General features: G+C 51.5%; 1 protein-coding gene across 1 annotated transcript in view; it reads left to right on the forward strand.

Moving 5' to 3' along the window:
* The first annotated feature begins 8,317 nt into the window (after nt 1-8,317).
* BEAN1 (brain expressed associated with NEDD4 1) overlaps nt 8,318-13,661 on the forward strand; it is a 40,897-nt gene continuing 35,553 nt past the window's right edge. Inside the window, exon 1 of the mRNA XM_032612437.1 lies at nt 8,318-8,492. The gene's annotated coding sequence lies outside the window, so the exon portion shown is untranslated. The remainder of the gene's footprint in view (nt 8,493-13,661) is intronic.

Consider the following 13,661-nt stretch of genomic DNA (forward strand, 5'->3'; position numbering starts at 1 on the left):
ACCCTCAGCCGGGCTGCCTTAACTTCAGCCTTGGCAGGGTAAGTGGAATGAGAACTGGGTTTGGGCCCAGGCTAAACCTGGGGGTTAGGCCAACCCCAGGGCCTAGATCAAGAGCACATCATTGGCAAAGTCCTCATTCTACAGAGACTGGACCACTTGATCCCCTCTGCACACACACAGCCAACCCCATCTTCCACAAGATAGCCAACCCCATCTTCCACAAGATAGCCAGAGAGACCTTTTTAAAACACATACCTGACCATGTCACTCCCTCCTTAAAGCTCTTACGTGGCCCCCAAGGCCCTCAGCCTGTTATTCAAGGCATTAGTCTGTCATTCAAGGCCTCTATGACCTGCTGTAATACAATTAGAAATATGTTTTGTCTTTGTCCTGGGTTCCTCACACAGAGCAACTAAAACCCACATAATTTCCTAAGTGTGAAGAGTGATAGGGGCATCTTTTGTCACAATATTTGGTTTTTGTATAGAGCTTCTAAGACTCTTGAAATTTCCTAAGTGACAGGAGTGTCTTTTGTTAATCACACCAAGCCCTTTGATCACACCTCAGTTTATGCCAATGGGGTGGCTTACGGTGGGGCCCACACACAGCCTCAGGATGGCAAGGGTCACCAGAAATACCAAGTGATTACAGGGTTGGAACTTTCAGCCCTACCCACTGACCTACGGAAAGGGGATGGAGCCGATGGGGGCTGGAGATGAAGCTGTATAAAAAACTCCTGAACAATGAGACTTGATGAGCTTCCTGGTGGCAAACACATCGAGGTGGCAGGGAGGGTGGTGCCCCCAGAGAGGGTCACAGAGGCTTCACACACCACTCCACACCCTCACACTTTGCCCTGTACGTCTCTCCCCTCTGGCTGTTCCTGGGTTGCATTTTTTGTAAGAAACTGGTAAACGTAAGTAAAGTGTTTCCCTGAGTTCTGCAAGCCATTCTAGCACACTGTTGAACCCAAGGAGGGGATCATGGGAACTTTCTACTTATAATCAAAGGGTAGTTCTGCAACTGATGCCTAAAGTGGGGGGCAGTCTTGTGGTGCTGCGCCCTTAAGCTGTGGCATCTGTGCTGACTGGGGAGCTGCAGGATTGAATCGAGTTGCTGGACACCCACTTGATGTCTGGAGAGTTAGAGAATCAATTGCTGCTGTGGAAAACACTCCAGACCTTCATTCCAATCTTCTCTCATAACACACCACTCATTCACACTCAACTCCCAATATTCCAAATTACCTGGGTCCCTGGAATCACCTTGGTCTCTCGACAGCTACACAGCCATCGTACACACAAGCTATTCTCTCTCCTGGAACATCACCCAGTCCTGTCCATCTGGCGAAATTTTAATTAAACTTGAAGCTCAATTCAAGGAGCACAACCTCAAAGCAGGTTTTTCTAACCTCCTCAGATTGGGTTAAGTGTCCTTTCTCTGTGTACGTTTGGCAAAGAAAATAAATTGTTCTGTGACCATTGGTTTACACATCTGCCTTTCCTGACAGACTGTGGGCTCCTTAAGAGCAGAGACCTGGTTTTCTACATCATCTTTTTCACCAGTACCCAGCAGAGTGCTGGGCCTGTAGTAGGCATCAGTAAGTATGTTTGGGATGTGTGAATGGATGCATGCAAATGGGGTAAATAGATAAGTAGATAGGCGAATAAATGGGAGTTTGTATGGATAAATGGATGGTAAATGGATAGGAGGAAGAATAAGTGGATGTGTGGCAGGATATGGAGGTAGATAGATGAAAACAAGGTTAGACGGAGGGACGGAGGGACGGAGGGACGGAGGGACGGAGGGACGGATGGACGGATGGACGGATGGACGAATGGATGGATGGATGGATGGATGGATGGATGTCAATGATTTTATTTAACTCATTAACTAATGAGGGAGCCAATAGAATGTTATACACAATCCGAAGTAGAAGCCAAAATGTAGCCACAAGTACAGCTTTTAGCCCATTCACCTCCAACAAGATATCAATCGACCTCATCTGATAAAATGCATTTGCATCTCAATGGACAAGAACAGTTTCCATCACAATGTTTTCCACAACTGCCAAAATAATAAAACAGCTTAGAGACCATGTAAGCTACAAACTCCTATAGAAACAGACATCCATGTGCCAAGTAACACCTAATAGATAATTAGAAGGGCACCTGATAATCTTTTCTGCCTGTTTTAAAGTGTCTCATCATCTTCCCTGGCATGGCTTAACCAGGTGTGCATCTCTGAAAGGCCACTTAAATTCAGAAGCCCTCAATCTCCTCATCTGCAAAGTGGGATGAGAGCACAAAACCCTTCAAGCTCTCAGCCGACAGCAGCTCCGGAAGGTGCCGCTTCAGGTTTTACAGATGCTTCCCCACCTGCTGAGCTTCTTCCCTCTACTTCAGCACCACCTCTGAGCTCGCTGGTCTTAGGAGGGCCCTGCCACTGTCCCCACACCCCACCAAGCATGAACGTCTTTCTTCATCCCCCTTTAACACTACCGAGACATGTTCAAGGGGATGGATGGATGAATGGATGGATGGATGGCGGACTGGAAGACAGGAGTTGGGATAGGTGACTTAGTGGGAGGACAGATGGGTGAAAGAGTGGATAAATAGAGAGATGACAGGAGGATGGGAGAAAGCATATGTGAATTCATGGGAGGATAGATGAGTGGACAGATAGATGGATAAATGGATGGATCAGTCAATTCCGATGCCTGCATGTCTAAGCCTACGGTTCAGTCCTTAGGTTGTCTTTGCAGCCTGGACTCCTCTCGCAGTTCTGCTGCCTGCCAGCGACTCCCGAAATTCAACATGTATAAAACCACACTCATAATCTTCTTCCCCAGACTTGATTCCTTCCCAGTGTTCTGCTCCTCAGTGAACGGCAACACTGTCCATCCCGCTGCACCAACCAGAAATCTAGGCATCATCCCTGATTCCATCCACTCCCGCCACGCCCATACCCAAGACATCACCACGTCTTACTGATTTTACCTTCAACATCTACCTCTAACCGGTTCATCTCTCTCCAGCTCCAGGGCCACCATCACTTCCCTCCCGGGCTAGTGTGCTCACCACCTCTCAGCCTCCCTGCCTCCATTCTGTCTTGCCCCAAATAACTCCCCACTACCGATAAAGCAATCTTCTCAAGACGCAGGTCTGGGGACTTCACTGGTGGTCCAGTAATTAGGATTCCGTGCTTCCAATGCAGGGGGCGCAGGTTCGATCTCCAGTGGGCAAACTAAGATCCCACATGTCACGCAGCCAAAAAAACCCAAAAAACAAACGTAGGTCTGATTATGCCACCACCACTCCTCCAATATTGTTTAAAACATTCTTATGCCTTCCACTGCTCTCAAGATCGAAAGCAGTCCTGTCCCCTGCCCACTTCTCCCGCCTCGTCCCACACCCTGACGAGGTCAGACCTCCCGAAACATTCACTCACATGCTTCTCAAACTTGCGGCACGTCTCATCATGGCAACTTGACATTTATCTCTGTCACTCCGTGGTTAATGTCTGTCACCTCCTCTAAGCAGTAAGCCCCACAAAGGAGAGACCATGACTATTTTGGCTTTGTTTTGGGGTCAAGCAGGCTTAGGTGCAAATCTGGGTTCTGCCCCTAATTAGCCATGTGAACTTGAACAAGTTACTCGGCCTACATAAACCTCCTTCCTGCACAATTTAAAAAAAAATGGAGAAAATATCGTCCCCCTCCACAGGATACCGTAAGGACGGAATTGAATAATGCATGTAGAGTGGCTGACAGAGGGTATGGTCACTGGGAGGACGTGTCATGACTGGCTGGGAACAGCAGCAGAAAGGTGTGCGTGCAGACCCTGCTCACCCCGCAGCCAGCTGACCCTGAAATGAGCTCTACCCTGAGTACAAATCTTCAAGCAGGGCCCAGAAATAGGCTCCCCAAGATGGGCCTCGGCGGATAAGAGAGGAGGGGGCTGACTTTCACACTCATTACCTGGGGCCTTCTCTCAAGGGCCCTGGAAGGGTGGCTTCCCTCCTAACAGGAGACAGCGAGGGGCAGCCTGCCCCAGCCCTCCACCCGGGAGAAAGGGTATTCGGGGCCTATTCAGTGCCCAGAAGAGTTTAGGAACCCGAGACCAGCCTTCTTAACAGGTCCATTTCTTTAAGTCCCCTCCTCCCTCAAGAGCCTATGGTGGCTCCCCGCTGCCTACAGCATCAGGTACAGTCTCCTCTACCTGGAATCCCACCTCCATCCTCCGTCTGGCACCTGGCACCCCAGAGCCCACCCTTCATCCAGACAGGCCTCTTCACCAGCCTCCATACTCCTTCTCCACCCCAGGCCCCGCCCTCCATCCTGGAAAGCCTTCTGTCTTCAGGTGTCCCTCTCTAAATCCTTCCCACCCCTCAAACCCCACCCTCTCCATCTTCCAGAAAGCCCTCTAGGACTGACCCAGCCTGCACTCATTTCCGTCTCTTCTGAGGGCCTTGGGCCTGATGCCTCCAATGAAAGGCTAAGGTCTTACGTAAAACAGACCCATGTGGATGCAGTCCCCAGCTTACTACTGTTAAAAGATACATTTTTTAAAGGATAAAATCATGAATGTTATACAAATATAAAATAAACAACACATGTCAAAGATTTCATTTAACGGATTAATTATTTAGGGAAAAATAAGACGTTATACACAATTTAAAGGAGAATCCGAAGCACAGCCACAAGTATAGCTTTTAGCCCCCTCTCTACAAGATCTCAATTGACTTCACCTGATAAAGTGTATTTGCACCTTAATGGACAAGAACAATTTCCCATCACAGTCTTCTACAACTTCCAAAATAATTAAAAACAGCTTAGAGACCATGAAAGCTACAAACTCCTGTAGAAACCAGACAACCATATGCTGAGTAACACCGAATAGTCAATTCGAAGGACACCTGGTAATCTTTTCTGCCTGTTTTAAAAGTGTTTCATCATCTTACCTAGAGTGGCTTAACCAGGTGTGAATCTCTGGAAAGTCACTTAAATTCGGCGGGTCTCAGTCTCCTCATCCGTAAAGTGGGATGAGAGCACAAAACCCTCCATGCTCTCAGCAGACAGCAAGTCCAGAAGGGGCTGCCTCAGGTTTTACAGGTGCTTCCCTGCCCCCAGCTTCCTCTCTCTACTTCAGCACCACCTCAGAGCTTGTTGGCCTTGGGAGGGCTCTGGTCCCTGACCCCACCTGCCACCAAGCAAGAACCAAGCCCTCTTCTCTTCCTTCATCCCCCTTAACATGTTCAAGGGGACCATTAGCAAAACTCAGAGGAAAGAGGAAAAATCTTTTAAAGCGGTGGGAGTTAGATTTTCCTCCCTCACCTCGTTCTCTTTTTAGAGCATGGTGTACTCCCCACCCCCAAAGCCATGGCATCTGGAGAGCCGGGCCCTCTGTACATAATTCAAGCTGGGAAGATGCTTTTGACATAATTCTGTATAAGGGATATACTAGTACAAGGTAACCTTCCTGAAGGGGTGTGATGGATGTGTCTGATTGCCGCGCGGTTTGCGGGATCTTAGTTCCCAACCAGGGAATGAACCTGCACCCTTGGTAGTGAAGCGAAGAGTCCAATCACTGGACCGCCAGGGAATATCCCTGTGCTGGGTTTTCAGGACAGATATCCCACCCAGAGGCCAGACCATGCTGATGGCCCTTCCTCCTTCCCTCCTCCACCCTTAGTATCAGAAGATTCCCCCCAACAATAGACTTGATAAGTTGACCATACCTATGAGTGACAGGGGTATTACAGAGCACACTCTAGGGCAGGTCCCCACAGCCTGGCACCTCACTGTCCTCAGATGGCACTGCATAACCTCTCCCAGGCTCCTCCCTCCAGCCTCCCTACCCCGCCCTTTGGTGTAGCAGACACTAAATATCACTGTGCTTCCCTGGTGCCCAGGAAATGTCCCTCCTGCAAGTCTGACCCCATACAGAAGAAAGCTTCAAAACTATATGGACATACCCACCGAAATCAAGAATAATCACAGGCGTGCACAAACTTACCCATGAGGATGTTCATTGTGGTGCTGTCTAGAAGTGTGAAAAACTCAAAACTGAATGCCCAGCAGTAGAGAATTGATTAAATAAAACACAGTACAGCCATCTCATGCAAGCCATGAGAAGTGTGACACAGAAGAGGAGAGAGTTAGCAAGCTCACTCCATTAGGGACACTCATACAGATGTGAGATTGAAAAGAAAGAAAAAGAAACCACAACATTAACAGTGACCAGCTTTTCTGTTCTTTTTTCACCTTTTTATGTTTCTCCAGTGTCCTGTTTATGGATGTATAGACAGGCAAATAAATATAAGCCAACTCCCCAAACCTAGACCCCAACACCACCATGCCCAGTGGAAACCAGTTCCCATTCCGGGCTCCGGTGTGAAGAACAAGCCAGATTTGCCAGCCCAGCGATGCTCAAACAGAGGGTAGAGGGGGATGAGCTCTTTATCAGCTAGAGCCTTCCACAAGGCCGCACCACAAAATACACATACACACAGTCTTGCCAAAGGGGACAGACTACAGGTAAAACCACTCAACAACCAGTATATCCATCCTGCACAGACCAGCAGGTGTCTGCTTAGGAAAGTCAAGGTCACTTTTAGGAGGGTTGCACAGGGGGGCACAGCCCTGGCCTGGGAGTCCTAGAGCCTCCAATCCTAGCTGTCTAGCCCTGGGCTGCCCCTGCTTTCTCCAGTCCTTTATTTTTTCATCCATAAAATAAATGCATGGGGTTGGACAAAGGGCCCCTCAGGTTCCATGTCTTAGGACTCAGAAATGTTTCCCTTTATGCTGGCCCCATGCCCCACAAAGCACACATGCCTCCCGATGGACCCAGATGGAGCTGGAATCCCTCAGCCTGGGTCCCTCCACCCCCCTCAGTCTGGGGGATGGGGTAGGCAGTGCAGGAGGCAGAGCCCAGAATGAACAGTTGCCAAAGGCGGGCTAGGAAGTGTCCTTACCCCTTACCCACCAAGGCTCTAGACCATGCAGGTCTCTCTGCCTCCACCCAGGGAAGCCCAAGACATGGTGACTGTCAGAGGTGGGCTGGAGTGAGGTTTGTTTTCTCCACCAGAGCCTGCTCTGCTCCCACCCTCCCTGCAGTGCCACTGTCTGCCTGGCTTCTCTTCCACGCCATCTCTATGGCTCCTCCCCTTCCCCAAGTTTTATGATCAGTATGTGCAGCTCCTTACCCTCGTGCTTTATTTCTGACAACCACTTATTAGCTGCCACCGACAAAATGGGGGTAGGAGAATTACCAACAAAGTATTTCATCAGTTCATTCAGAGTGCATGCTCTGTGCAGGCCCCCAAGGGTCTCCCTCCTGGGACTCCCAGTTAAGTAGGGGAGATTAAATAAATGATTCCACAAATAAGTGGAAAGCACCAGGACTAGCAAGAGCGCAATAAACCGGAGCTCTCGTGTAATAAAGAAAGGGAGGTCTGGCGGATGGGGCTGGGCTTGTCCAAGGCCCCAAAGGAGAGTGGGGACAGGGCAGGTCCGTAAGCCAGGAGCCCCTCCCTGAGCCAGGCACCCCTTGAGGCAGGCATGCATCTGCCAGGGTCAAGCTCTATGCCCAAGGTTTGGGGATAGGGGGATACACAGGGCATAGGATCAGGCCAGGAGTAAAGGAAATAGACAAGCTGGTCCCTCAGGAGAGGAAGGCTTCAGCCGGGCCTAGGTGACATCCCCGAACACCCTAGAACTCACCGCGCGGCAACTGGGAGCAGGAGGCTCTGCCAGGCTCGTCTGCCCCTCCCAGTGGCCGTGACAGGGGTCCCCTGCCCGGATGCCCCGGCTTGCCTCTGAACAACCTGTCTGGCTGTCCTGCCCTGCACGTATCGTTTGTCTGCCCTTCTCTGCACATGTCTGAGTCTGCGCCTCTGCTCCCGCCTATCTGTATGTCACTCTCTACACACGCCTGTCCGTCTGTCCTCACACGTCTGGCTGGCACGCCGGCCTCCCTGCATCTCTCGGCCTCCTCGCCGCGCCGCCCCTCCTGCCGCTGTGTGGGTGTCTGGCTGGCAGTGCGCAGAGGGGCGCGGCTCGGCCCTCCCCCTCCGCCGCGTCCCCCCAGCTCAGGAATGACCCGGGCGGCGGCCCAGCGCTGCTGAGGCCCCGGAGCCGCGGCGCAGGGCGGCGGGAGCGGGCGGCCGTGGCGTGGGCGGCCGGGCGGGGCTGAGGCAGGGCCGGGAAGCCGGGAAGCCGGGAAGCCGGGAAGCCGCCGCCACCACCGCCGCCTCGGCCGGGGATCTCGGGCCCCAGTGGGCTCGGCAGGGCCCCGCCCCGCCACGCCCCTGCGCGCCGAGCAGGCCGAGGCGGAGCGGCGCGCCCCCCGCGACGCCGGAGCCCAAGCCCGAGCGCAGCGGCATCCAAGCGGGAACCGGAGCGGGAGCGGAGCCAGAGCGGGAACCTGAGCTGGAGCCGAAGCTGGAGCCGGCAGTGCGGCGCACGGAGCGGAGCGAGGCAGCCAAGCCGAGTAAGGGGCGTGGGGCCGGGGGCGGCGCTGGGGAGGGGCGGGGAGGGGGTCCCGGCCCCCTCCCCCGCGCTCTGCTGCGGCCCCGGCGCAAGCACACACCCGGGGTCGCTCAGCGCGGTCCGCGGCGGATCCGCGGCGCGCTCCGAACAGGATCCCCGCTCTCCCGCGGACCCCGGCCCCGACCCCCGCGCCCCCGGGCGGGCCACCGGGACTCGCGCGGGCCGTGGCTGCCCCTGACCATGCCATCGGGCCGCAGGAACGGAGAGGTCTCCCGGTTCTTGCCCGACTTGAGTCCCAAACAAACATCCACCCCACGGAGGGAGCATAAAACAGTCTTCACGACCCCGCGCCCTCGGTTTCGCGGACCCCTGAACAACCCACCCAAGAAGGGTAAACTAGGACGCACTTTTGGTCGGGGTAGGAGAGGAAAGGGGCTCTGGGCTTTGTGGAGTTTGAAGCTAGAACCCACCCCCGACCCTCGAGCCGGGAAGTTTGACCCTCCGACGGGCGGGCCACCAGGGCCATGCCCCCGCTTCGATGCCTACCACGCTGGCCTGTCTCAGCACCATCGGTGGGAGAGGTGGTGTCCCCGCCGCACCTTCTCCAGCTCCGGGGCCGACTTTCCCTGGCGCGGTAAGCGGGACTCGAGGCTGAGTCCGAGGCGGCTGCTCTGGCTGGCTGCGCAGCGCCAAGCGGTACAGCCGCCTCTCCCTAATCGCTCTCGGAAGTTGGGTAGTGCCCACCAGACCCACGGCAGACTCGCACGACCCTCCCCCTCTCCCCATCGGCCCGACAGTCCTGAGGCTGGCGCGCGGAGGACCCAGGGCTGCCCTCCTGATCCCACGCGCCGTGCCAGCGGAGATGGCCAGGCCCGGGCTGGGAAGGGGAAGGCACCAGTGACAGGTGTGAGCGGCGGGGGCTCCAGGAGCTTGGTCCTTGGTCTTAATTCACACAGTCCACGGGCACCTGCCTTGGGCAAGCCCCTCCTGACTCTCCTCAAACATCCTGACTGCTCTACTGGAACAAGTGGCTTCACTCCCTGTGCCTCAGTTGCCTCTGCTGACAAGTAGGTAGGATTCTGTGGTGAGCAGAGTGTTTAAGGGCTTTGGAACCAGAGGGTGGGCTTGGAAGACTTCCTAGCCGCGTGATGTTAGGCAAGATACTTAACCTCTCTGAGCCTCAGTTTCCCCATCTGAAACATGGGGAAGGTGGGTTGGGAGGTGAGGTGGTGCTTGTAGGGGGCCTAGCATGGTGCTTGGCACTCAGCCATCACTCAGTTCAGGTTGACTACAGGTGTCATTCTGTGAAGCATGCAGCACCAGTGGATGCTGAGGCAGAGCGAGTTGCCCTGAGGTGGCGGCGACACAACCCCCTCCCAACCCCCCCCAAGCCCCCCTCCAAGAAGGCCTTTGAATCCCCCAAGGGCTTGTTGACATCTAACTGCAGTGCAAATCCCTCTCTTTAGGGCCTGCCCTTTCTCAGCTGTTCCCTCCTCCCTGGGCGCTCTGCTTCCCAGCAGTGTTCGCCTCCATCCAGGTTGGGAATGACCGTATCTGATCAGCTCTTTCCTCTGCCCTTGACGGATGTCCACTGCTCACACTCTGTGCGAGGGAATTCACACCTCCCTCCACTCCGGGGACCAGGGCCTGGGGAGGACTGCTTTCCCTGCGGAGCAATCAGACAGTAGACAGTCAGGTGGCTTGGGTGTTCCAGTGGTGACAGTTCAGACAGGCAGTGAAGAGCCGCAGGGGGAGCAGCCACCAGGGCAAGGAGACAGCGGGAAGTCGGAGGGGTCCCAACCCTGAACCTGCGCTGACCGTGGTGTGTTCATCCAGGCGACTGAGCCACGAGGCACCAGACATGATAACCCTTGGAGAGGAAATGAAGCCTGTGGCTGACTGAGAGGTTAGAAGTTCAGAGCTGGAAGGGCCCCAGGAAGAGATCTGCCCAGTCTGTGCAGCTGAGGCTTCAGACCCAGAGCAGAAGCAATGAGGCCCAAGGCCTGGGAGAGGATGCTGGAATCCTTGGGGTGGCATGGAGTGTGTAGGTAACCAGGAGCATTGTCGGGAAGAAAACAAGTGTCCAGCTTGTGGACACCCGTGTTAGTCCTGCTCACCTGTGCCCCAGCTGTGAGAACGGGGGGATGGGGGGGTCTGTCCACATGCTGCCTGGTGGGGACCTAGTGAGACAGGCAGAATGGGCTGCCTCCTGGGGGCTGTTTCTACACAAAAACCCCCTCTGTCGTCGTCTTCCTCTGTAGCCTACTCCCACCCCTCCCCCATTCACCCACCAGGGTGTCACATCCCAGCATCTTCCATAATCCTCACCTCTTCTTCCCAAAGGAGTTAATCAGAAACTAATTTAGGAGGTTTGTGTCACCTGGTTCACAGAGTGGAGTACAGCCAGGCAGCAACGTGATGGGGATACGGGCACCTCCTTCAGTCTTGGGGAATAATCAGTTAGACACACTCAGACGCCTATTACCTGAAGCCTTCGCCCTGGAAGTGCTCACAGCACAGCGTAAGGGACGAGAAGGTGGCAGCCAGCTCTCAGCCTCCTAAAGGGAGAAACTGAAGCCAGGAGGGCTTCTGAATCCCCCTGGCACAAAGTACAGTTGTGGCTGAGAGCACAGCTTCTTGGAGCTGGACTGCCTGGGTTTATGGCTTGTGATTCTGGGCAGGAGATTTACCTTTCAGAGCCTCAATTTCCTCTTGAAAAGGGGAACAAATAGTCTACATCTCCCAGTATAGTTGTGAGGACTGGAGAAACAATATACAGGAAACACGTGGCAGTGACAAATGGACCCCTCGCAATGGCCTTGCTATGTCTGCATTCCCAAGCATAAGTATTTTCTCTCTGGAGTCTGAGGACAGCCCTCTGATCTAAGTACTATAATTGCCCCTATTTTATAGATGAGAATACTGAGGCTTAGAAAGGTTAAGGACTAACTTTGCCAAGTATAGAAAACTTAAAACATCACTATGACTCATCATAATTTATGAGTTTGTAAAATTGATAATTAGCACATTGCATCTTAGATGATATGTAATTAGTTAATGGAACGCTTCCTCAATGGAGATCTTCAATCATTGTATCTTTATGTGTTAATTGCCCACGGGCTATAGAATTTTTAGAGACGTCTTCATTTTTTTTCTATTCAAACAGTATCAGACTGATTTAAAAGAGCAGCTCCCCCCGCATTTATTCCCTATCTCTCTTCTCTCCATTTTTCTCCATAGCACTTATCACCCTCAACATTTATATATCTTACTCATTTGTTTATTGTCTGCCCTCATCAATATAATGTAAACTCCCCAAAGGCAGGGACTTTTAACCATTTTGCTCACTCTCATATCCCCAGACTAGAATAACCAGCACTTCGTATGCTTCGCAAATTATAAAGTGTTTTACAAACATAAGGTCTATTATTGTTATTATTATTGCCAAGTGTCTAGTTTGCCTGAAGATAAACCTTAAGGTTCATGGCAGAAACTGTTCTCTCAAAAATCTGGCAAATAGGACCTGCTCAAGCGCCAGGGAAAATGTGATGAAGGTTAAAACCAGTGGAGATTATTTTCCTAACATGTTAATAAAGCTCCTTATGAGTAAGTTCAAAGACAAGTTAACTTTTTTAAATTTTGGCAAGAAAAAACATGGCATGTTCAAAGGCAATTAAATTAGCTTTTAAAACTTCCAATGAGTTAACTATCACTGATTTATTCATTTAATTATTCTTTATTTTGTTAGCATAAAAGGTGTTTTTAAATCTTCATTTTAATGATTTTTCAGATAAAAGTAATACATGTTCATTGAAGAAAATTTGGAAAATCATTCTTAAAAAATAAAAGAACATAAAAAGTCTCCTCAATCCCACCACTGCCCAGAGAGTGCGTGACTGGATATTTTAGTCTATTTCCTTTTCATCTTTTTCTAGTTTTGTTTTTTTTTTTTCCTTACAAAATAAGGATCATATTGTAGGCAGAGTTCTAGAACCTGCTTACCTGGTGGGGTTTTTCCCCCCTCTTAACAGTATACCGAAAGTCTTTTATGTTATTAAAATTTCTTTAAAAACATGATTCCATGGCGATACAATATTCCATTATAAGCATATGCCAAAATTTTCTCAGCCTCTCCTCTCTATATTGGACACTGGGGTCCGCATCCCATGTTTCACCACTGTAATAATACTTTTCTATGCCCTCTTTGGTGTTTTCCGGGCCCTGAATCAGGCTTCTCTACACCCTTGGTCAGGACCTATTTGCTGATTTGCAGATGAACCGGTTTATGTAGTTAGTCAGTATGTCAAGTCTTAGAAGTTGGGCCTTGGTGGCAGCGGGGAAGGCAGCTGATCCAGTAGAGGACTACTCCAGGTAAATCGAGGCAACCTGAAGACCCAGTAACCTCCATGCATTTCCTGACCAACCCAGTGTAGCACACATGTGGCCAGATGTTGCATGGGGACAGAAGGCCTCCTTGCTGCAGAGGCTGTCACACACTTGGATCCCTTTTCTAACATCAGGACCAAGTTACTTGTTTGCAAACCTCCGTGTCCTCTGCCAGCCTCTCTGCCACCGTCCTCTCACTCTTTTTCATTTGCTTCTTCATTTAATCACATGACAAACGTTTACAGGCATACCTCGTTTTATTGCTCTTCATAGATACTGCTTGTTTTTACCAACTGAAGTTTTGGAGCAACCTTGCGTCAAGCAAGTCTTATCCATGCCACTTTTCCAACTGTATTTGCCCACTTCATGTCCCTTATGTCACATTTTGGTGATTCTCACATTTCAAACTTTTTCATTGCTGTTGTATTTGCTGTGGTGATCTGTGACCAGTGATTTTTTTTTTTTTTTTGCTGTACGCGGGCCTCTCACTGTTGTGGCCTCTCCCGTTGTGGAGCACAGGCTCCGGACGCGCAGGCTTAGCGGCCATGGCTCACGGGCCCAGCTGCTCTGCGGTATGTGGGACCTTCCCTGACCGGGGCATGAACCTGCTTCCCCTAGCATTGGCAGGCGTACTCTCAACCACTGCACCACCAGGGAAGCCCTTTTTTTTTTTTTTTTTTTGGTGACCAGTGATTTTTGATGTTACTGTCACAAAAAGATTACCACTCACTGAAGGCTCAGATGATGGTTAGCGTTTTTTTAGCAATAAAGGTTTTTTTTCTTT

This window comes from Phocoena sinus, chromosome 19 (assembly GCF_008692025.1).
Source record: "Phocoena sinus isolate mPhoSin1 chromosome 19, mPhoSin1.pri, whole genome shotgun sequence".
Lineage (NCBI taxonomy): Eukaryota > Metazoa > Chordata > Mammalia > Artiodactyla > Phocoenidae > Phocoena > Phocoena sinus.